This window comes from Onychostoma macrolepis, chromosome 08 (genome assembly GCF_012432095.1).
Source record: "Onychostoma macrolepis isolate SWU-2019 chromosome 08, ASM1243209v1, whole genome shotgun sequence".
In the NCBI taxonomy this organism is placed as follows: domain Eukaryota; kingdom Metazoa; phylum Chordata; class Actinopteri; order Cypriniformes; family Cyprinidae; genus Onychostoma; species Onychostoma macrolepis.
In genome coordinates this window covers 14,657,015-14,683,168 of record NC_081162.1, presented here as the reverse complement: position 1 = coordinate 14,683,168, position 26,154 = coordinate 14,657,015, and the positions used below count along the sequence as shown (strand labels likewise).

The 26,154-nt window shown below is 40.2% G+C and overlaps 1 protein-coding gene across 15 annotated transcripts in view; it reads right to left on the bottom strand.

Moving 5' to 3' along the window:
• Positions 1-26,154, bottom strand: part of sema3b (sema domain, immunoglobulin domain (Ig), short basic domain, secreted, (semaphorin) 3B) — a 73,425-nt gene that overhangs the window by 46,289 nt on the left and 982 nt on the right. For 4 of the 15 annotated variants that reach the window (XM_058784168.1, XM_058784162.1, XM_058784169.1 and 1 more), the window contains exons 1-5: positions 21,096-21,403; positions 15,387-15,663; positions 12,515-12,641; positions 7,833-7,963; positions 2,781-2,904 (exon numbers count right to left, since the gene is read on the bottom strand). The gene's annotated coding sequence lies outside the window, so the exon portion shown is untranslated. Of the gene's footprint in view, positions 1-2,776; positions 2,905-7,832; positions 7,964-12,514; positions 12,642-15,386; positions 15,934-21,095; positions 21,404-22,394; positions 22,515-22,605; positions 22,698-26,154 lie in introns of those variants that run through there. The other 11 variants (XM_058784161.1, XM_058784159.1, XM_058784170.1 and 8 more) reach the window with 9 other exon arrangements.

The window sequence follows — 26,154 nt, the reverse complement described above, 5'->3', positions numbered from 1 at the left end:
ATTAAATAAGCATTTGCCACTATTTTTCAAATATTCCTTCCTAAAATTCAAAAGATACATTACTGAAAACATTAAATAACTGGAATTCCTTATGATTTCACCCCTAATAAGATTATAGCTCATTAAAATTACTGTGCTGAAATTTCTAAATTTACAAAACAACGAGCAAACTCCAAACTTCTTTTGTGCTCCATGAGAAAGTCAGTCAAAAGGATTTGTAATAACCTCACTAAACATAAAGCAGTCACTAAACATTTTCTTTTTTTTTTTTTACAATGCAGGTATCAAAATATCAAAATAGCTTCATTCAGAAGTCACTACACACACCTGATCCCTGTTCCCATCTGTCCTTATCACAGAAATGCTGAGGAAAACATGTCAACAATAAACCATCCTCAGGGGAGAAAAAGAGATTGATAAAATGTGCACTCTGAGGAGAGGAAAGATTGATGGGAACATTTGCAGCACATGTGGATGTGCAATATATTAGCACATATATCAGCATAAACCCTCGGCCCCTCTCTCTATCACTCTCTGTTCACCTGGACAGGTGTGGGCTTGTTCTGAAGGACAAGGACTGGGAATGGTGTTTACATGGTCTCACATAACAGAACAGTGTCCTTTAGTTCGCAGTTATTTCCATGAGATTGTTCAAGAAAGATTTGACTAAAACAGCAGGTCCGTCTGAGTATGTAGAATAATAATAAATATGGGTTTTTATAATGGTAAGCTCTTAAACTCTTCCAGTTTGATAGCCCCATACATGAATATTTATTTCCGTATCCTTGGTCTTATGAGTGAATTTCTTCTGAACGGTACTACAGACAGCCAAAGGCATAAAGGACACAACTGTAAACATGTAATTAAGTGGTAATCTGAACGGGTAAACACATTCTCAAACTTTCACGTTCATTCATTCCTTTCCACCTCACTCTTAAATTTTCTCTCTCTATTATTCTGCCTCTCCATTCCTAATCTATGACTCAATAGTATCAGTGCAAAAAAGAGAAAGAAAATACAGATAGAGGACAGAGAGAAAGAGGACGAAGAGAGAATGCACCCTCAGGGTGTCATGTTGTTTGGGCCTGCCTCCCCAACTCACACACAGACATACAAGGGCCTATGATACAGTAAACCCTCTTTCTAGTACACTGTAAAAAATGACCGTGATTTTAACGGTAAAAAACTGTGAAAATGCTACAGTAAAAACCTGTTAAATGGTTAACAGTAAGTTCCTGTAAAATTTACAGGGAAAAAAACGCAAACTGACGTTCCCAGAATTCCCTGCACTGCATTTCAAATTTTGTTTGAATTTGATGTTTTTTCTTTGAAATAACTATGTTTCTTCTTTGTTTTTTTTTCTTATTAGTTATATTTATTAGGGTTGTATGTTACATCTAATGTTGTTAAATGAATGTTTATTGCATATTTCAGTTTAATGAGTCTCACCATGATGGTGTTTAGTGTTTGTGTGAATGACACTGTGCACCTTCTATACATGTTATTATTTAAAAGCTGCTTGTGATGGGCTTTGGTTCATCATGTGACTTTCTCATCACCACCTACATTTGGTGGTTATCAGTGTATTTCAAAAGGTACAAAACAGATTTCAGTACTTCAATAGGTTGGTATATTAACATTATATTAGTTAATGAAATTACGGTATTTAACTGTAAATTTAAGTTAAACCCGTAAAACCTAAAATGTTTCCATATTTTTTACGGTAGAATTCTGGCAACCACAGCTGCCAGCTTTTTACCGTAAACTTTACGGATTTTTTTTTACAGTGTATATGCTTCAAGCAAGCGTTATTACTGTATACTGTAACACTTTTAACACCTTCTTCCCCCCTCATGTGACAGTGAAACTAGACCGGGAAGGGGCGAAATGAAACTAATGGTGGAAATCACACCATAATGGAGTGCCAAAGAGGAGGAGGTGGAGAGAAAGAGGAAGATAGTTGCTCTGTTTCAAATCCTTACATAAAGGCTGCATCTGAAACATATGCTCCCTCATTATACAGTAGGTGAAAAACGGTTTGTGAAAATAGTAGTATATCCAATTTCATAGTATTTATTAAACAGTAGGCAAAAACTTCCTGGATTAAATACAGCTTCTGCTGAGATTCTTAGGTCACATGACAATGACAACATGATGAATGTACAGTAGTACATCCAGATTATATACACGCTACACACATTCATAATACACTCTTAAAATGAAAGGCTCTTTATTAGCATCTCTGGTTCCGTTTCTGTTGGAACAAAACTCTCTCGTGAACATGCGTGCATCAGTTAGCGAAAGCTAGAGATTACGGTTTATAACGTTTTAAATATGGATATTTTCCTTACATAAACGCATAGATTCACTTCAAAAGGCCTTCATTAACCCCCTGATGCCGTGTGGAGCACTTTTTATGATGGATGGATGCACTTCATTTGTACTTCTATTGGACTATAGAATATCAACAGCCATTTACTGTCATTATAATGTCTGGAAGAGCCAGGAAATTGTTTAATTGAACTCCAATTGTATTTGTTTGGAAGAAGAAAGTCATATACACATAGGATGGCTTGAAGGTGAGCAAATCATGGAGTAATTTTCATTTTTGGGTGAACTATCCCTTTAAGAACTGTTCACTGAAAGATTTTTTGGGAAACCAAAAATGGTTTTTGTATGGCAATGCTGCAAAAAAACCTTTTTGGAACCTTTATTTTTAAGAATGAATATAAGAACATACTTTTTTAATGGTTGTGAAGTAATTCAAAGAATGTACCTACTCAGAAAACATGTGATTTCCGATTGTTCCACAAGGTAGGCTTCTTGATTATTTCATCTCATAAGACATCCTCATTTTGGTCAAATCCTAAGGCCACATTCATGACGAATTCCAGAAAGCACTCACTGCAATGAAGAACATAAATACAAAGCAGCAGATGAAGTTTAAAAAGTAAGGGAAAATATTGATAAAATTGTTAGGAAAAGTTTGTTTTGCCTAATATTTCTCTGTGTGATGCATTTGTATGCTTATTAGAGCACTGAGCCATTAGCTTAGCACCAAAGTCTAATGAAATCAATAGCGGGTCTCATTTGTGTAGCATGCGGATTCATTGTTGAGGTTCCATGACAGTTAAATTGTCTTAGAAGTCTGCTACCTATGCAAGAAAAAATACAGCTCCCTAAATTCTGGAATACAGTCAGATTGTTACATTAGAAGGTTACCCAAATAACTGAAGCAAAGGGGTGGTGTTAACATCAGCTGATCCAATAAGAAAAAGAGAGTGAGGTTTATATCACATAATGGGATAAGCGGCTTGTTTCGGGCAGTATTAGAGCATTAGGATGTATTAAATGTCTGGTGGTTTAGCCGTTGTTGGACAAATGTAGCAGTTTTGCTGGCAGGTCTAGAGAGATTATCCTTAAGAATATTTCTGCATTTCACAACCGTATTGTAGGTTAACACTCACATTATGTTTGTAATTACAATGTGCCTAGGCAAAATTCAATGCTGTGGTGCTTGCCATTGTGTTGCTAAGGTGTTCTGAGTGGTTGTTATGAAGTTGCTAGGGTGTTAGATGTTTCCAAAAGTGTCCCCCAAGTTTCTATGATATTTTGGTTCCTCTGTTTCCATCTCTCCCTCTCTCTATGGCCCTTAAAGGCAGAAGGACCCATTAAATCCATTTCTAAATTCACTCTGACATTCTAGTTTCCTTATAACTCATGTGATTCACCCTTGGCATGTACCATAAGCATACGTATCCAAGTGTGTGCTCGTGGAGCGAGTGTGTGGTAGGCTGTGTTTGGTCTTGTCCCTCTCTCAGTGTTTGCACTCACTGGGCAGATGACAAATGCAATATGCCAAAGTCTGTGTGTGTGAATGTGTTTATGTTGCATATTGATGCATTTGTTTGTAAGTTTACTCATGTGTGTGAATCTAAAGGTGGTCTTTGTCTGCAGGGTTCACACCTGTTGTGTGAACACCTGAAGGCTGTGCTAATAGCTGCTCTGTCTGCATTATGTTCAGTACCTGTTGCATATCCTGCAAACAATATTTCCTGTGTGTGTGTGTGTGTGTTACTGTGTTATCTCTTGGGTGTCACAGAGAGGCCAAATCTAAAATTCCACAAATAGCGAACAGAAAAAGAAAAGGAAAGGAGCTTGTAAAATTGACCATGATCTGCTCACTGGAATGTTTTTTTTTTCCTGGAACAATCTTAAAAACAAAGTTTGTGCACATCTGTTTTTCCTTTTGGTTACAGTGATAATCCAACTAAACATAAAAATTCTGAAGTGTATAATTATCTGCTCCATGAAAAAAAAAACAAAAAAAAACTTAATACCCAACAGATAATTTTTATAGGTTGTTAAAATTGCTTTTAGGGTATGAGCCAAAATGCGCTGTTTTTGTGTTTGTCCCTTTGAATGCAAATGAGCTGGTGCTCCCAGCCCCCTTTTCAGAAGAGGGCGAAGCTTAAAAAGCCAGCAAAAACAAAACAGGACAATCTCGCGCACTGAATATATCAGAAACTCTCAGTAGTCATCTGATCGTACTTTGCATAATAAATCCACGTTTATGAATTACACGAGCGATAAAAACATGTAGTTGGTCTCAACGTGTCATCGTGTGTTATCACAAACTTTATAAGTCCCACTAGTGATTATGAGATTGACAAATTCAAGCGGTCGACCGCTTTTCATATGCAATTTTTAACTACAACATTCACGATCTGGTAGCACCTGAAGGCAGCATCAGTGAGAATAGGCAGAGACAATGGTAGCTTTAGCAACATTAGCCTCATAGAGTGTCAAGAAGCTCTTTCATAAAAGCAATTTGTAAAAGAAACGCTTCACACTCAGGGCTGTGTCTATACTAATAGGTCAGATTTCTAATAGGACTTTTTCCCTCTGATGATGTGCACGTAGGGAGAAATCTGGAATCGCTTGTTCTGAGAGACAGTTTATTAGAGCCCTGCTTTTTATGCCCCTAGGGGCGGTCTTCAGACGTGGGCCTCGGGCCTGTTTTAGGCTTCTCCTTATTTTTATATTTTAGACATCAATCAATTGGTGATGAAAAAAAAATTGCCGCGCTGGTGGAAACAACACGAGACCATGCTGCCAAGAGCGGCTCGACGGTATTTAGCGTCCAGCAGCAGCATGCGTGCCGTCAGCGCAGCTGAAGAGTTCTGCGTTCAAATGCATGCAATAGGCTAAAGCTTGCCGCAAAGCACTGGCAAAAGTAATTACCATGAATGTGTCAGAGGAAAATAGTAAGGAGATATTTGAATTATTTACTAATAAACTAGTGTTTTCTGAGTCCGTGTCGCAAGGATGAAGTTGCCGATCCTGATTTGCCATCTCCTCATTAGACGCGCCTTTAGAGAGAAGTGCATCTTTACAGATTATGATTATAATGAAAGAGTTTTTGTTTTTGATTGGTTTTATTTCGTAAAGTAGCAATTTAAAGCTTTCTATAGATATATTTGTCATGTCAGTGAGGCATGTATTCGCTGAGTTTCATTTCATTTTATGATGTTTTATTAAAGTTCGGGAGCAGCCCGTTCCAATAATTAACCTAATTAACACAAGAGGAGCACAATCAGTAATCAACCCATTTAACAAGATAAGAGGCGTGTGTATACGTATATACACAGCAGACTTACCTCGGTTCATTGACAGTTTTCCTGCATCCCTCCGCCACCCCTTCTCCGCACTTACAACTATTCTCCTCCTAACCTGTGTGTGTTGGGGGGGGGGGCCCTCCCCTCAGACAGCATGCCAAATATGCATTAACTTTATTCTGTTTATTATATATAAGTGTAAACTTGTGAATGTGAAACGCTCCTGTTCAAGACGAGACGGCAGAAAGCGCATCATGTTTGTTTTCTTTATTTTATAAAAGCACAATGTTTTGTTGATATTGTGAGCGCACACAAATAAAAGTAGACCCTTTACAGTTCCGAATGATGTATTACTCTTACCTTTGAGCAAAAATGATGGCGTATCCACTGAAAAAAATTCAAGTGATTGCGCTGGTGCCTCCATGTCCTGCAAAGCGCACTTTCTCCGCACAAACTATTGGATACAGCGCACATTTATCTAGATTTAACGTTTAAACATTGTTATACTGTTTTAGTATATAACTGTTTTATATCTATAGATTTTATTTTAGGCAAGTCGTGATGATTTGAGAAGGCTAAATTGATCAAACATAGGCTATGATCAGCTCACTGTCTGCCACTGGCCGCTTGGTCATTACTTTAAAAAACAAAAACTAATAATGAACAAAAAATGCTCCAAAAGGTTTTTCTAAATTAACTTAATAAAAAAACGAAAAGAAATATAATAACTTTGCCATTACATACATAACTGAACTATTTTAATAGCTGAAACAGTAGTATAAGCTGTTTTGGGAGAAGGGGAAAAAAAGATGGGCTCGGGTCGGTAATTCTGATGAGCTGTCGGACACAGGCGAGGCTAGGGCCTGAGCTTCTCGGGCCAGGGCTGGGCTAGGGCCTATTTGAGGCCCGTGCAGGGCTCCACGGTTTATGATTTCTTGGGATTATAAACAACAGGTAGCTGAAATTGTCCGCACACTGGAAAAATCCAATCAGACCAAAAAAGGTCTATCAAAAATCTAGTTTTTTTTATTTTACATATGCATAAGTGAAAAAGTATCACACGTTTTTTTTTCCAAATCTACCTGTTGGATTAAAAATTTCTTCTTTTTGTTCTACGCACCTGAGAACTCATTGTTCTTTTTGAGCGCACACAATTCTTGTTTGATGATTTATGGGGATTATAAACAAAATTAGTGGGTGGATTTTTATCATTATAGGCTGGTTGTTTTCACACACTGCGGCCACACAACTGTGTTCAAACACCTTATAAAAGTGACTTTTGCATAATAGGTCCTCTTTAAATGAAAATAATTACTTCAGTATGACCGAAAGGAAGAGAAATCAATAGAAAGAGTAAGAGACCAAAAATAATGAGTTTAAGTGGGTCAAAGTCTTGACTTTCTTTCAGTCCAAGACAGTGGCCTCTGAGCTGTAAGGAGTATGTGGGACAATGTATGTGTGTGTGTGTGAGAGAGAGAGAGCCAGCGTGGCGCATTACACTTGCAGGTAGACATGTGCAGGCTGTATCTGAGGCCCAGAGGACCTGCAGTACCTCTCCGAGATATAAATCAGTATGTGTATTTATGTGTGTGTACACACTCTACAGATCAGATATATTCGATGGACAACCTTTTTTCCACTTTCACACAAACATGCTTATTCGAAGTGTGGGTATAGCCATTTTTCTCATAGGCAAATAAAAAAACATAAATTTTATGATTTATGGATGTTTTAAGAATGTTCTGAGGCTTGTCTGAAGGATTTAAAATGCCGTAATACAACAATCAAATATCTAGGCCAAAAGAAATCAAAGACTGTTATTTTTGAATACTTCAGATTTGTAGTAATGGATGCAAGTCTCTGGAGTGAAACTACACTGCTCCTTTTACCGTTTCTCGCAACCCTTTTAGCTCAGGGTTAACCACACCTTGAGCAACCTAATGGCCAACCTAAGGCCTAGGTAACACGTTTTGACCTGCACACTGTGTGTATATGCGAGCACACGCTTAACACAAAAACACACTAGTCACATTCGAGTTTTAAGTCAGTGTTTTAGAAAACTATGCAAAATAATATAATGGTATTATATGTTTTCTCCTATATCATCACATAAAATGCTACTACTACTGCATATTCATATTTTACAATGACTTATATCACAGTAAGTAGAGCACAGTGTGTGTGTGTGTGTGTTTGTGTTTGCATAACCCTGACCTTTTTTGCGATAGGTCTTCACGCATACCCTGAGGATGACTGGGAGATGTGATTGATGGACGAAAAGATAGATGGATGGTGACATGGAGAAACAGGTAAGAGAGCAGCTGACTCTGACACCCAATGAGTTCCTGCGGGAAAAAAATGCATCACTGAAAGAAACGCTAGAAGACTTTTCTAATCTGTGCTGCTGATGAATCAGAATCATGAATCTGTAATGCTGATGAAGCTGGCTAATCTGATCTGACAGTGATCCGAGGAGTTCCTGTTTTGGAAAAGTTTGCATGGGTTTGACCTGAGATATGTGAAAATGATGGTCTCAAAAACTTGTCTAAATTTATGGAACACACAGAATGCTTTAATAATGCTCCAGGGTAACTTCACTTAGGAATCTTTTTCAAATCTTAAGTCAAGAATTAAGTTGTCTGTAATACAGCAGCTGTTCTTAAACATAATATGGAAATATATGAGCTAACTTCCTCAACGAAAGTAACACAATGATATATTACACCATGTCATCACATGACATCTATTACATTTTTTAAATCTGAATTTTTAAGTCCTAAGAAGCCACAGCAAGCAACAGGCCATTTTGTAGCGTTTCTTTGCTGTTGCTCATGTCACTGGAAGTCAGCAACAGATCTAATTCTCAACACCTTTAAAAAAAATAAAAATACTTTATTGGCATCTCTGTGAAGAAACCTTGCATGGAACCTTTCCATTTCACAAAGGTCCTTTATAGTAAAGAGGAATTTAGAGTATTAAAATGTTCATCACACTAAGAAAAACTTGATTCTTTTAAGAACCGTTCACTCAAAGGTTCTTTGGGAAACAAAAAAACTGCAAAAAACCCCCCAAAAAACCTTTCTGGAACCTTTATTTTGAAGAGTGATTGTTTGACCTTCACCTTTTATGCACACACATACTCTGGTACATCAGCCTTTTCAGCACGGTCCTGTTTTAAAATACTTACAAAAACCTCAGCAACTTTGAGTACATACCAGATTTCACCTAGGAAGTTAAATTATAGTCTTCTTCTATGGCAGTGAAAGTTGATCTGCAGTAACAGTACAAATCAGATAATAACCGCTTATGCTACATTCAGAAAGAGAGAGAGAAAGAAAGAACTAGGGAGACTGTAAGCTGTAGCAAAAAGTAAAATAAGCAAACTTATTTTCTTTCCTCGACTTCTAAAAAAACTCCATGAAACTGGAGACAAGACAGAAATCTTCGGTCTAAGTTCTTGCAAGTCTTCCACATGCATATTGCAGTTACTAGTACAGCTATTAGCGGTGTAAATAGAATCTACTGGCAGCGTATTGAAAGCTGATGGGATGATGGCCAGAGAAAGGATCTGATAGGTTAAATACAATACTTCCGGCATTCCGACGTAGAACCCAGATGCGCTGCACCTTGTTTACAAGCAGAGGCAGATGCACGCTGTACATAAAAGTCTTCATAGACATGTCTGAAAATTTTAACAGATAGGATGACTTGCAATTTTTGGCCAGCCTTACTTATTTGAACCAGAATATACAGACGATGAAGTAAGAGAGATGGACGTTCTACGTCAGAACACCGGCTCCTGCATCAGCAGCACCACACCCATGTGTCATGGTACTCTCATGAACACGTGGCGGAGACTGACACGGGAGATAAGAAATTGTTGAATAAAATCACTATTTTTGTATTCTTAGTGCACAAAAAGTATTCTCGTAGTTTCAAAAAAAATTTATGGTTAAACCACTGATGTCACGTGGACTATTTTAAAGATGTTCTTACTACCTTTTTGGGCCTTCAACATGTCAGTTGCGTTGCTGTCTATGCAGGGTCAAAAAGCTCTTGGATTTCATAAAAAATATCTTAATTTGTGTTCTGAAGATGAATGAAGGTCTTACGTGTAATGACATAATTTTCATTTTTGGGTGAACTATCCCTTTAAGTCTTAACTGAGGGGCTTGAATGGACTAAGGTCATTCTGAGATTTAGTTCTTAGGATTTTATGGCATGGCCCGGGTCATACTCAGTCACACTAAACAGTTACAGACTAGGACCATATAGCCAAACAGATAATGTCACACCATTTATTTGAGTTCAGTGTGTAGAGATTCATCCATTCCAGCAGGAAAAATAGACACAAAGGAAGATGGTGCATAGCAAATTTCCAAATGTGCCATCACTCACACATACAATATGGACACAACACACCAAATACCTGTACCCACACCCACCTACACAAATATCAAACTCAATGTGGCGTGAAGTGTGCTTGTGTGAAGTAAGGTGATTTTGTATAATCTATGGGCCATTCTTCAGGCTGATGGGATAGCAAAGTAATCTTACTCTTCCAAAACACTGGAAACATGACATAAAATTGTCTGTCAGGTTCTCTCACAATTCTTCCTGTATCTGTCTGTATTCAAAACAAACACGCACAGCACTCGGAGCTGTTGTCAGTGACATACCGAAACCCCACCCATCCTGCCACCTGCTACTCAGTCATCTCACACTTTATTATGGGCTGTAAGTAACTATGGCGACTGGCCAGGTTGGCAGGTGAATGCTGAGGTCACTGAGGTGGGCGGGGTAAAGTCACATGCCCCAGACATAACCGCACCACAAACTTACACATTAACATCTCCATGGAAATGACCTTTGGCCTTCCAGCAAAACACAGCTCTAGAAATCTACAACTAGATGCTGCCGTAGTGTAACACACCCAATTATACAAAACAAACTCTTTAAACGACAATTTTATCATGCTGTGGCGTTACCCACTTTTTATAATTAAATTAGAATATAAAAATAGTTTGGGGATGGCAAGACTTTTTTATTTTTCCCCTCTTATGCTCAACAAGCCTAAAGTGTACTTTATTTCCTTGATGGCAAACCTCAATTTTCAGGAGCCATTACTCTAGTCTTCAGTGTCTCATGATCCTTCAGAAATCATTCTAATATGCTGACTTACTCAAATTACTATTATTAATGTTGAAATATGTTGTGCTGCTTGATATTTGTGTGGAAATTGTGATACATTTTTTTTAGGATTCTTTGATGAACAGAGGGTTTAAAATAACAGTATTTTAAATAGAATGTTTTTGTAACAATGCAAGTTCTTACTGTCATTTTTCTGTAGTAAAAAAAAAAAAAGAGTCATTACTGTAGTACTGAATTACATTACAAACACAGGTTAAAAAGAATGTCACTGTTGTTCTCTTTAAAAAAAGAGCAACTTTTTTTCCATATAACAGAATAAAAAAAAACAATAAAATATATTAAAGTAAACAAATGTTTCACGCAGATTAAAGTACAAAAGAACAACTATTACTGTATATCTTTTATAGGCTGGAATGTTTTAATCCTGAATTAAAATTGAAAAATTTACTGTATAAGTATAAACAAATGATTAAAAGTCTTTGATAAACATCATAGCGAACACAAAACTCAGGCTGTTAGAAAACATGTAAATACTATTTGACTTCTTTTCTTCTGTGTGACAAGCTGGTGTCAGGAACAGAAAGTTGTACAGCTCTGCCTTGTGTAGAGGAGTAACCAGGGTAACTTCTGTATTTCTGCTGTTCTATAAGCACCACCTACTGTCAGAGTGTTAATTAGCATTTTCATTCAGCCTGTCTTTAATTGCCCATGATGACAATACAGTGCGCTTTTATTATGTGATATACTGTATTAAAGAACACGTCTATTTTAAACAGCGGTGTATATTTTTCAATGTAACTTTTCACTCAAATTGATATGATAATTTGTAATGAAAATATTTATTGCATTATTGTATGTGTTAAACTATAAAAACGCAAAGTATAAGAATTTATCTTGTGGTCTCAAAATGGAACCTACTATATTTAACTTCTCAGTTTTTATTAATATTATTATATGAAATTTAATTTTACCAACTTAATCCTATAAACTCAAATGAGGTCATATTATGAAAGGTCAATAAACCATAAACAGTATGAAAACAAAACCTGGTGTTGGTGCCAACCAGAACAATAACACAGCAGGCATGGTAACCACAGGCACAATCAAGCATATCTTTGTTTACTGCCAAATACACACTCTGACACATACTCTCAGAGAGAAAGAGCGAGAGAGATGAGCATACGAAAGGAATAAAAACACCATATCAAATTGGCAGAATGTGGCAAGCGTGAGAAAGAAGAGAAAGAACATAAACAGGGGACACAGGACAAGGTTCACACGGTGATCAGGATAAAGACACACACAACACACACACACACACATACATACATGCAGCAAAAAATAGTTTTCTTAATCCTTTTTTTGGGTCTGGTTTTCATGAGAAATTTCATCACACATACTCATTTATATTTTTTCTTATGCACTCATATTTATCATTTTTTTTCAGCAAATGTAACTTATTTTAATGATGTCTGGATATTTTTATTGGGAAACAAGACAAAAATACTGCTTAAAAATTATTTCTTGCAGTTCATGCAACATTCACACACCAAGCCCTCACAAAACCCCCCTTTTCCCCTTATTTCGCAGTTCTTCATGTTTCTCTTTCAGGCATTCTTTCATTATTCAGTGAAGGAACACAGGTGCACCTGTTTCAACTGACTCTTTTCAGAAGAGCTACAATCAAACACGCATAATCCCTAACTCCACTGACACACACACACACACACTTTAGTAACACCCACCAGCTCGCTCACTTTGCAACACACTGAATGTCTGCCCTTTAACAGAGGGAGGAAGAGAGAGGAGGCGGCAGTCAAAAGTCATCCGTCTTTCTTCCTCTTCAGCTGTATTGTGTTTGCAGTGCGTCACCTGGTGGAAAAAAGAAAAGATAAAGAGCCTGTGGATGGAGAGAAGAAAGGCAGAACGAAATCAAAGGATGAAAAGGGATGGAGGGAACAGGAGAGGTGGAGTGCACACAAAATGAGCAAAATAAAGCAGAGGATGTTGTCCAAACTGAAAAGAGCTTTTTAAAGCTGCCCTCCCCTCTAAACTGCTCTTCAGGCCTGTGTGAATGTTCGGTCTTTCTGTTCTCAAGCTTGGGAGACAAAGAGAGAGGACGGAGAGCAGCTCATAGACAAGTGAAATGAAGGCTGAATCGGGACAGTCAAAACGGAGTTCACTGACTGCATGTTTGAGGAGTGTTACTTGCAAAGTTACAAGAGTTACAATAAACAAAACGGCACACAATAAATATGCAGATATACTGAGATGGAGCTAGCAGAAAATATCAACTGAAAAATATAGGTTCCAAAAGGGTTTATTCAAAGTGATGCCATAGAAGAATAATTTTGGGTTCCTTAAAGAATCTTTCAGCGAACAGTTCTTAAAAAGAACTATTGTTTTCTTAGTTTGAAGAACATTTAAAAAAATTTAAAGAATCTATTTCCACTAAAAAGAATGAATAGAAAGGTTCTATGGATGTCAAAGATTCTTCATGGAACCATCAATGCCAATAAAGAACCTTTATTTTTAAGAGTGAATGTTTTTTTAATATACACTTTTATATATTTGTATACCATCTCATGCTCTCCAAAGATGCATTTATTTGAACAAAGAAACAGTATGTTGAAAACAATTGTGCTGCTTAGTATTTGTTTTTCAGTATTCTTTGATTCACAGAATAAACGCATAAGCATTTATTTGAAATAAGCTACATATTTGTTGTAACATTACAAGCTCCTTTGCTATACACACCAGTGTTTCTCCTGCCATTATATTGAGGAGCGTCTCGCTGCAGAACACAAGATCCAGGGGGTGTGGTTGGATCCAGATCCAACTCCTCCCACCTTACATATAATAGGTGTGTTCGACTTCATGCGGCGCCATGAAAACCGATCGGCGGCTGACTTGAAGCAGTGCATGCCGGTTAGAAAATTTGTCCGACTTGAACCGGCGCCGACGCCACGTCACTGTCACGTGTGGCATCAAAGTACCGCGAGAGCGTTTTGAGAGCAGCCGGCTGACTCAGCCGCTGCAGTTTCTGCAGAGCGACTGCGGGAGCGCTGATGACCACACAGCTATTTCATGATTGGCCAAATTCACCACATGACAACAATGACGTGTGTTTCTAACATCTTCAAATCCAATACAGCTCATAAATCTTATTTTACTAGGAAAATATCACAATCGTGTGAAAAAATGGAAGCTAAGCCAAACTTTGAACATTTTATAAAAAGAGATTAAACAAATGGTACTACATTAGATAAAATTAAGAACAAAAAAGCAAGAAAGGCCTATGAAGCTTTTTGTTACTTTAAATTGTTGTAATTTTACCCCTGGCATGAATTGTTTCACTTTACATATTCTCATGAATGTTTATTTGTTTTTGTACTTGTTGTGAGTTGTGTATGCTTGTACAAACCTTTGTATAATTTTTGCATAATAATAAAAACAATACTGCCCACAAATCTGTTTTTAGAAGAGTAAAAGCTTTTTTTTACTGTATAGTCACAATGTTATATTGAGTCACATTTAATTAAAAAAAAACACTGATAAACGGTTATTGGTATTTAAATAGTATATGTTTATGTTGAACTTTATTCTTGAACAGATGGCCCTGTATTAAGCAGTATATAAAAAGTGTTTCTGTTGTTCATGAAAACATTTCTAAAACATCCGTGCATTTGACAAATATTGCATGTTATTCACTTCATCTGTGATAAGAGTATCCAAACACCGCTAGAGCATCACTACTGGGAGCAGAAAGAGTCCGACTTCACGTCTCCGATTTCAATTCCACCCCCGACTGCAAGCGGCTACTCTCGCCGATAGGTCTGTGCAGCGCCGCATGAAGTCGAACACACCTAATTAAACCTACCCGTCTCCACCCCTAAACCTACCAATCTCCACCCCCTAGATGTGGGTCCATCCACGCCCCCTGGATCTTGTGTTGTGCAGCGAGCCCTACTTGATTATATTTTAAGGGGGCGGCCTGCCCCCCCAACGGCACCCCCCACCCCCCCTTGAAGGTCAAGTTAATTTTATTTAATTTTATTTTCTCTATAGCGCCAGATCATAACAGAAGTCAATTAAAGTTACCTTTGCTATAGAACATGTCAACACCTTGTTCTTTTGTTAAACAAACTAAATAGCCTTATGTTATTTATCTTATTTACATGACGGCATGTCATTTCTGTCTCTACGTTACATAGTTGCGATCTCTGTATCACGCACAGCGGAGTTCAGCCCCGATGCGCACACACACACACACACACACACACACACACACACACACACACACGCACACACAACTGAGCACACTCTCACTCGTATTTGTAAATATTAAGCCACAAAAATAATATTTAAATATGAATTCTGCATGTCTCTGTGTTATGAATGGCGCAGACACGCAGTTTTGTTTACTATTTGCACTGAAGCGCGCATGACGTTTCCGGTAATATTAGCGTCTCCCGCCTCACTAAGTGATGTTTTATAAACAAATTTCGGGAGGAGCCCGCACAGAAAATTAACACGGCCAATTCATCATTAGTAATTACACCATTTATCCAATCAGCGCAAGAGAGAACCCCTATAAATAAATCAAGCATGTCCTACCTTCGTTATCTCTCGACTTTCAGCATTGGCACATCCAATCGCCGCAATCATGTCAGAGATCGAATTGTTCCTCCTGTGCCTCCAGCCGACGTTCAGCGCACCAGCACTCTGCAGGACACCTCAATCGAGCCCGCGGCTGCACCTTGGGGCCGCCGGCCATCCCGCACCGCTGCCGCTCATACCTCCAGACACCGAGGTTCTCCTTCACCCTAGCCTTCCAGGCATCAGCCATCTTCTCCAGCGCCCTCCTACGCTTCAGCCCTCTCCTCCGCTCCCGCTGCGGAGAAATGGACCGTGTCAGGACTACGCCAAGCGCTTATCAGTGCCGGCATCAACGGCCATTCAAAAAAGGTGGATCTCCAAGCTCTCTACGCTTCGCTCCAGGCAGGGGTGCCACCTCCGATCTCCACTCCTCCATCCAAAGCCACGGATAAAGCAAGCCAGGGTTCCGTACTCACAGCCTGAACAAACCACCACTCCTTCGAGGATGAGCCTCAGATAATCAGGCAGCAGCAGAAGGCTTTCGGCAAGCCTGGGCCGTGCACCGGATCCTAACCCTCTTCCCTACCCATGGCCCGCAGCCCCACCATCCAGTTCTAGCGCGAGGTTGCCTCCGCTATCAGCGCAAGCCCCGACGCCCGCCATTCCCCCTCTGCTTCCCCGCTTTGCCCGCTCCCGGAACCAATCCAAGCATGAGGCCGCCTCCGCTAATGCCGCAGGCTCCTGCACCCGCTATTCCCTGTCTCTTTCCCCCCTTTTCTCCAGCTTTCGCTCCCGGAACCATCCCAAGCGTGAGCCTGCCTCGGCAAGCGGTTCCGGCGGCTACCTTTCCCCCTCCCCTCTCTCATGCTCACTCTTCCTTCTCATTGTCTACAGCCACGCCCCTACCTATTTCACCAAACGCTTTCACCTCGGATCCTCCCCCCGTATCCAGCAACATCAGGAACCAAATTCTGTCAGGTACGGACATAGATCTTTTTTCCCCTTCTGTCTCCAATTTCACCTCCGTCTGCAGATCGCCAAATTGACTATGGCGAATTCGCAGTCACTTTAAAAAACACAGCTTACAATCATTCATGTACCTTATCATTTTCCGAATTTAGGATTACTTTCAACCGTTACACAGAAGTCATCTGTTTAGTTTTTCGTGATTATCGCTGAGCCAAATGTGCCATCCGAGTGGCCCAGTGGAATCAGTGTCCTTACTTGGGGGCTTTGGACACTGAACTCCTTAATTGGGTATTTTTAAGCTGCCATAACATTTCATGCGTGGTCTGCCGATCCATAGCCCACTCCACTACAACATGCCCTTTCGTCAACCCATCCATTCTTCCCTGCCCTGAACCATCCCAGCCCAGGTCTACCAGCTATGTCCTGCGCCTCCTAAACACCTCAACCAAACCATACCTCCCCACTTCCACCAACCGCCGCCCCTCATCTTCCTCCGGCAGCCAGGTCTGCGCCAGCTTCAATTCTGGCAGATGCTCAAGGCAACGCTGCCGGTTTATGCACATATGCAATTTTTGTGGGGGCGAAAATCTCCCCTCCCAAAGCCTCATCTGCCCCAATCTCCAGTCCGCTCTCACCAAACCCGAAACAGTCGATCTTCTAATTAAAAAAGAAACCGACGCAAACTTCATGATCGGCCCCTTTTCTGTTCCTCCCTTTAACATTTTCCGCGTTAGCCCCATTGGTATAGCTACCAGAAAATTTTCTGGTAAAAAAAAAAAAAAAAAAAACACTCCTCATAATCGATGATCAACTCTCTTCCCCGCTTAATTCCCCATTCACGAGAGTTAACAGCCTTATTCCGCTCGAAGAATTTTCTCTCCATTACCATGACATTGACCAAGCCATTACTATGATCAAAGACGCGGGCCTTGGATGGTCAAAGTCCACATCACCTCTGCCTTTAAAGTGATGCCCATTCATCCAGATTTTTGGCATTTATTCGGCATCCGCTGGCGTGAAAAAGTTTACTTTTCCGTCCGCCTCACCTTCGGCTGCAGAAGCAGCCCTAAAATTTTCGACATGTTGTCAGAAGCAATCTGCTGGATCCTTTCCAACAATTACGCCGTACCCTACCTAATCCATCTCTTAGACAATTTTTTAATCATCTCTCCCCCCGACTCCATCCCAGCCATGCAACTTTTGACCACGCAAAAGGTTTTAGCTCTTCCAAGCTTCTCAACCCAAAGAAAAAATTGACAATGATTCTGGTAGCTCCCACCCTCTTAGCCAACCCAAGCTGCTCCAATCGCGAGCTGCTATCCGTTCTCAGCCATTTAAATTTTGCGATGCGCATCATTCCGCAAGACCGCCCTTTTATATCTCACCTCCTCTCTCTCGCGTCCTCCACTCATGATTTAGAAGACCGAAAATCCATAACTGACTTATGCCGCAACGAGCTCAGTTTGTGGATATCCTTCCTTAAACAATGAAACGGCTTATCTTTCTTTTATAGCGACTTGATTTCTTCTCCAGTCGATATCCAATTATTTACTGACGCCGCGCCCACCGTCGGTTTCGGAGGATTTTACCAAGGCCGCTGGTTTGCTTCTACGTGGCCCCCTCAGCTGTTAGATTTACCTCAGCCGCTAATATCTTCAGCGCTTTTCAAGCTATATCCTCTAGTCGTTGCAGCCTTTCTGTGGAGGAAAGAGTGATCCACCACCAGCATCGTTATTCACTGCGACATTGAGGGTACCGTGCACTGCATTAATAAAGGCCGTTCCGATTCACCCGCCCTAATGCTTTTGCTAAGACACTTGATTTGGATCTCGGCTCGTGACAGAGGCGGAACCACTCCCAACCCCAGTACCTCCTTATTCAGAGCTGATATTCCCATAAATCATCCACTGAGACCCCTCCTCGAAGCTTCCCTTGATTCCATTCTTCAAGCAGTCTCCTCCAGGACCATGCAATCTTATTTAACAGCATGGAAATGCTTTAAAGCAGAGGTCCCCAAACACCGGGTCGCGACCCACTACCGGACCGTGGAAGAATTCCTACCGGGTCGCGAGAAAGTTCTGGGGAAAATGTGTATAGATATGACGCTCTGTTATTTATTGTGCGTAAATGATTTTTCTAATTACTCTTTATTTTTGTTGTATGCGATTGATATTGAGTAGCAATTTGACGATGGTTAAATTAGTAAATAAAAGATTGCTCTGATCTGTCATAGGGCTTAAACGGATCGCAGTTGATCCGTGATATACGGACCAGGTCCAGACCCCACCGTTCGGCATGTGATTCGCAAATTAATTTGCCAATTTACACGTTCAATCTATTTAAAACCACAAGAAGAAACGAAACAGAACTCAATTCGTTACTTGCGCGCTGTACTCGCACACACCCAAAGCGCGCACAAGCGTACGTGTTTCAGACAGTGCGGCATAACGAATTGATTCCTCTTTCATGTATTCATGTAGTTTTAAACCATGAAGGTGAGCCAATGGATATCACACAAGCAACGTGCAAACTTTGCGCAATAGTTATGCCGGTGAACGTCTTAACTTCAGTCATACAGAAAGTGAAAGTAAAAAAACTGACGGAGTTTTCTAACGCTGCATTAACAGCGCATATTATCTCAGAGACAAGAGACGAATCTACTTCAACATGTGCTGATAACAGTATAAATGAATAGAGCTGTTTTAAAGACTCTATCCACAACAACAACAACATCAACCCCCCCTTCTGCTTACAACCTGCCCTTTCCCGATTTTTCCCTGCTCTCCAACATTTCATTTATATCTCACCTCAACATTAATAAAAACCTCCAAGTCAGCTCCATTAAAAATCCAATTTTTCCATAAGCTCATATATGGTTCACCCTCACCTCAAATAGCCAATTCACAGACCTCCCTTCTCATCAAAGGTATTCAAAGAGCCCATCCCATCCGACCAGACACCAGGTGATCTATAACCTTAAAAATCTTGACTAAATGTATTTCCACCCTCTGCAGAGGTTACCATTCCATCCACACCGCTCGCACGCTCGATTCCATATTCATCCTGGCTTTCTTTGGCTTTCTCAGATGCTCCGAGTTCACCATCACTTCCAGCTTTAACCCGAACATCCACCCCACTATTTCTGATCTAGCGGTGCTGGATGACGAAACCATCTCCTTTTTTATAATGCAAAGTAAGACAGGCCAGACAAAGAAAGGCCATTTTATTTACATTTTCAACGTCCAATCACCTATACTCCCATACCAAGTCCTCCTAGCCTTCCTTCAGCTCAAGAATTCACAGTCCAAATCCCCTTCTGACCCTCTTTTCACAGATGACTCTAACCGCCCCGTCATTCGTTTCGGGTTCCAAAAAATCTCAAGTCCATTCTGCTCCTTTCCGGTATTCCAGCCGATAATTTTTCTAGGCATTCTTTCAGAATAGGCGCAGCAACCACAGCGGCTCAAAAAGGCCTTTCCCAGCAGCAGATCCAAACACTCGGTCGCTGGTCGTCAGAAGCTTTCAAGAGCTACATTCGAACAGATCGCTCCCACATCAAGGAAGCCCACCAAACCCTCATCAGCCACCCCTTTTAACTCCAGTCCATCCCCGTTCATCTCCACTTCAACCATCCCCGCAGCACCCCTCTCCCGCAGGAGCCTGCATCTATTTCTCTACTACCGCAGCAGTAGCTGCTCCCGCAGGAGCTTGCATCTGTATTTCCTCCACTGCCGCAGCAGTGTCTGCTCCCGCAGCAGCCTGCATCTATATTTCTCTACTGCCACAGCTGTAGCTGCTCCCAGAGGAGCTTGCATCTGTATTTCCCCGACTGCCGCAGCAGTATCTGCTCCCACAGGAGCCTTTGTCTGTATTTTCCACTTCCGCAGCAGTGCCTGCTTCCGCAGAAGCTACATTCTCTTTCAGATGTCGCAGCAGTGTCTGCTCCCACAGGAGCCTGCTTTTATATTTCTCTACTGCCGCAGCAGCGCCGCTCCTGCAGGAGCCTGCATCTATATTTCTCTACTGCCGCAGTAGTGGCCGCTCCGCAGGAGCCTACTTTATATTTCTCAACTGCTGCAGCAGTGTCTGCTCCGCAGCAGCCTGCATCTATATTTCTCTACTGCCACAGCTGTAGCTGCTCCCAGAGGAGCTTGCATCTGTATTTCCCCGACTGCCGCAGCAGTATCTGCTCCCACAGGAGCCTTTGTCTGTATTTTCCACTTCCGCAGCAGTGCCTGCTTCCGCAGAAGCTACATTCTCTTTCAGATGTCGCAGCAGTGTCTGCTCCCACAGGAGCCTGCTTTTATATTTCTCTACTGCCGCAGCAGCGGCCGCTCCTGCAGGAGCCTGCATCTATATTTCTCTACTGCCGCAGTAGTGGCCGCTCCCGCAGGAGCCTACTTTTATATTTCTCAACTGCTGCAGCAGTGTCTGCTCCCGCAGGAGCCCTTATCTCTCTCTTTCAGCAGTGAATGCTCCCGCGGAAGCCCCCTTTTTACCCCACTGCCACAGCAATGCTCGCTTCCGCAGAAGCCAGTTTCTCTTTCCAGATACCACCACAACAATCGTACATTAAGCAAAGTCCAGCACCCCTCCAGCCTTAAGCCTTGCAAATTTTGGGGGGTTATAAACGCCCGTCTCTGGCTGCTGTCCTGCTCTAATTGCATCTTTTGGGGGAGCGGTATGAGGCCGGGCTAAACACCGAGCTCGGACCCCTCTCCCCGGACAGGGGGAGTACCCCGGGTTCGGGAGTCTTACCGAGCTCAGAGCCCTCTCCCTGGACAGCATGCCAAATATGCATAACCTTTACTCAGTTGATTATATGTCAGTGTGAACTTGTGAAGTGATGTTTTATAAACAAATTTCAGGAGGAGCACACACAGATAATTAACACAGCCAATTCATCATTAGTAATTACACCATTTATCCAATCAGCGCAAGGGAGAACCCCTATAAATAATCAAGCACGTCCTACTTGCATTATCTCTCGACATTCAGCATCCCTCCGCACCTTCAGCCCGTTCCTACCCCAGCATGTGGAGGAGCACTCGTGGGGGTTACATGTAAGTGTGAACTCGTGAAAGAGAACATAAATACATGAACAACATCTCCAAGACTGCTCTGAGAGTCACTTCATGAGCAATTGGCCGTTTCATTTGAGTAAAACTATCCTCATCATATCATATACACACAGAACTGTAAAGGTATTCATGGCAACCTGTCAAAATAAAAGTTTGGTTTACCTTGAAGTCATTGCGGCAGAAATAACCAACATTACTATTGTTCAGTAGAATGTATGTAATAGGCTACTACTAAAATTATTAAAACCGTATTTTTAAGGGATAATCATATAATATTTCTTCAATGTTTTTAATTGTAATATTAAATCCCCTTTATTTTCCAAAAAAAAAAAAAAAAGTTTAATTTTCATTAATTAAAGATAAATTAAATTAATGTTTTATGCCTTAAAAACTGCAATACACAACATAGAATTTCTGAGGTAAAAAAATCATAGGGCTATTTTAAGAATAAATGAAATGCTTTCAAATAATTAGACATGCAAAACACAGAATTTGGTAACAATAAAACATATGTTTGGAAAATATAAAACATTTCATAGGGCCCTAAACATGTAATTTTTGTTAAACTTTTAATAAATTGATGTGAAATTGTTCAAGTTTCATGATTTTCATTAGCTAGACATGCCCCCTAGCCGGAAAACTAGGGGAAACACTGCGCACACACACAGATATATGAATGGTCCCAATATGTATTGTCCATCCCAGAGCACACTCCATATTTAATGAATAAATTTAATGTACATTTTATTATAAAGAACAAATTAATAGTGTACTGTTTTCTATATGCAGGTATGAATACAGTAATAAACATCAAATGTGTGAACATTTACTTCTATAAGCAGTGTCTTGGTGTTTCCTCAGATTAAATCAAAACTGTAACTTACTCTCTGAGCATGTGTGTGGTTTTCCTCACTAGCAATCACGCTGAGCACATTAAAGTACTTACAACAGCTCTTTATGCTCCTCTGAGACTTACAGAAAGAGAGAGACTAGGCAGAGAGAGAGAGATTGTGTCTTCCACTGCCCACAGTGTTGGTCAGCGTGTCTGAGTTCCCCACAGTAGCTCATATCTCACACAGTATGACCTCACACCATCCTACACACACAGACACACACACACTTAAACAAGTGAGCTAACGCTAAAGAATGGGACACAGTACGTAAAGAGGACAAAACATTCTACCCACAGTGTTGAATATGCCACAATGCAGTACTGTCTTCCATTTCCTCCCCCGTTCCTTTCTGTTCTTTTTTTCATTTAACGGGGTTTTTGCTGGGGCTGGGAGACAGAGATACACAATGCCATTTGTTTCTCACAGGAAAACGGATTAAAACTGACTATGGTGTCACAGTACACTGTAATTCATTCGAGTGTATTGCTCTGGTGTGAATGCACTGCCACCTACTGGATGAATGACATATTACAGATAGCATATAATAACGAACTTTCTTTGCTCTTCTGGACTTTAGCTGTAACACCAGGGGGCTGTTTCATAAAACAAGTTTACCAAATAAACCTGGCTTATTTCAGTTAGTCTGACTTATTTTGAACCAAATCAAAATGACAATAAGTCAGACTAACTGAAATAAACCTGGCTTATTTGGTAAATTTGTTTTATCAGAATCAGAATGAGCTTTTATTGCCAGGTATGTTTACACATACGAGGAATTTGTTTTCGTGACAGAAGCTTCCACAGTGCAACAGATTGACAGTGGCAGAACAAAAAACACAGATAATAAAAAGAAGAATTAAAAAATAGAACAAGTAAATAAGGAATAAAAATATACAAATTGACAATTGTATGTATATAACAATAGACAGTTGTATGTACAGGTATATTATGTGCAAATTGAAATGTAGACTAAGTATGTGTGTTAGATAAATAAGTGTATAAGTCTATAAATAGTGTGTTCCACAATTATTGTCAGGTGTTCATGAGATGGATTGCCTGAGGGAAGAAACTGTTCCTGTGCCTGGCCGTTCTGGTGCTCAGAGCTCTGTAGCGTCGACCAGACGGCAGCAGTTCAAAGAGGGAGTGTGCTGGATGCGAGGGGTCCAGAGTGATTTTGCCAGCCCTTTTGCTCACTCTGGATGAGTACAGTTCTTGGAGTGTGGGGAGGGTTGTACCAATGATTCACTCAGCAGTCCGGACTACCCTCTGTAGTCTTCTGAGGTCAGATTTGGTAGCTGAGCTGAACCAGACAGTTATTGAAGTGCAGAGGATGGACAGTGCAACTTCCTCAGCTGGCAAAAAAATCACAATCATGGGGAAGACTGCTGATCTGACAGTTGTCCAGAAGACAATCATTGACACCCTTCACAAGGAGGGTAAGCCACAAACATTCATTGCCAAAGAAGCTGGCTGTTCACAGAGTGCTGTATCCAAGCATGTTAACAGAAAGTTGAGTGGAAGGAAAAAGTGTGGAAGAAAAAGATGCACAACCAATCGAGAGTACTGCTGCCTTATGAGGATTGTCAAGCAAAATCGATTCAAGAATTTGGGTGAACTTCACAAGGAATGGACTGAGGCTGGGGTCAAGGCATCAAGAGCCACCACACACAGACGTGTCAAGGAATTTGGCTACAGTTGTCGTATTCCTCTTGTTAAGCCACTCCTGAACCACAGACAATATCAGAGGTGTCTTACCTGGGCTAAGGAGAAGAAGAACTGGACTGTTGCCCAGTGGTCCAAAGTCCTCTTTTCAGATGAGAGCAAGTTTTGTATTTCATTTGGAAACCAAGGTCCTAGAGTCCGGAGGAAGGGTGGAGAAGCCCAAGTTGCTTGAAGTCCAGCGTTAAGTTTCCACAGTCTGTGATGATTTGGAGTGCAATGTCATCTGCTGGTGTTGGTCCATTGTGTTTTTTTGAAAACCAAAGTCACTGCACCCATTTACCAAGAAATTTTGGAGCACTTCAAGCTTCCTTCTGCTGACCAGCTTTTTAAAGATGCTGATTTCATTTTCCAGCAGGATTTGGCACCTGCTCACATTGCCAAAAGCACCAAAAGTTGGTTAAATGACCATGGTGTTGGTGTGCTTGACTGGCCAGCAAACTCACCAGACCTTAACTATGGGGTATTGTCAAGAGGAAAATGAGAAACAAGAGACAAAAAAAAATGCAGATGAGCTGAAGGCCACTGTCAAAGAAACCTGGGCTTCCATACCACCTCAGCTGTGCCACAAACTGATCACCTCCATGCCACGCCGAATTGAGGCAGTAATTAAAGCAAAAGGAGCCCCAACCAAGTATTGAGTACATATACAGTAAATGAACATACTTTCCAGAAGGCCAACAATTCACTAAAAATGTTTTTTTTATTGGTCTTATGAAGTATTCTAATTTGTTGAGATAGTGAATTGGTGGGTTTTTGTTAAATGTGAGCCAAAATCATCACAATTAAAAGAACCAAAGACTAAAACTACTTCAGTCTGTGTGCATTGAATTTATTTAATACACGAGTTTCACAATTTGAGTTGAATTACTGAAATAAATTAACTTTTCCACGACATTCTAATTTATTGAGATGCACCTGTATATCTCCACTCTCTACCCAACAAAACTTACAAAGGCCGATTGATCATAAAACGATGTTTTATGAAACAGCCCCCAGGGGTGTCACTTGATCCTTTTTACTTGGGCATGAACCCCAGTAAAACATTACTGATAAATACTTGTCTGGCAATGGAGATTACCATTTACCAACCTGAGAATAATTTTCCCTGACAAGATTTCAGCAAGCATGTCGTGTGTGTTTTCTATACACTGTTTAGAATCAGTACTAATGATGCCAGATCATTGCAAATAAATCACTCTTTTGATCTGGTGAACAGATTTGCGAAAGGTCTGAATTTGTTCGCAATTTAGTTTGATTCATTCAGTTCACTCACACACTCATTTTTACTCATGCACTTTTCAGCAAGTTTTCACCCGAAATAGCAATGAGATATTTTATAAGACAAAACAAAAAGATGTAAAATCCACTGTAGGAAACAGTGAAATGACAGGAAATGTCTTTTATCATTTGTCAACAATGAAGCAGCTTGACTCTGTACTGCAAAGCCAATTTACATAAATATATCCAAAACAATATCTAATCAAAATACGTATCAAGTATAAGTATCAAGTTTGAGTATCAAAATATTGTGAAACTTTTTTAATGGGATCATTCTAAATAAAAGACAATTATCTCAAAAATCTCCAAGGCAATTGCTTAGCTTGTGCACAACCTCCTGAAAGTACTAGATTTGCCAACTTTGCTTATGGGCGCTCAGTTCAAGGTGTAGATGTTTTTGAGCATGAACCATAAACGTCATGTTACTAATCATAGGAAATTTACATCATGATTACATAAGAAATCACAGCCATTTCTTTAAGCCTTAGCAAAAATGAATAATTCTAATTAATATATAAATTAGTTATATAAGTTGATAGGCAGGACTCATATGGAAGCCTGTTTTTTACCATGAAAAAAGAAAAAGAAAAAGGTTTTGCAATTTTTTCTCTCTCTCAATATAAACACAGAACTGTGTGATGTACTGTAGGCTCATAATTCTGAGAAAAACAGCAGAATTGAAAGATGCTGTATAAACTTTTCTCTTGACATTTTCTCTTGTTTCTGACAGAATAGAAAAATAAAAGAGGTCTTTTTTTCTCCCAATTGCACTTCTCAGAATTGTGAGTTTAATTCTGAGAAAACAAGTCTGAATTGTGAGAAGCAAACTGACAACTGCAAGAA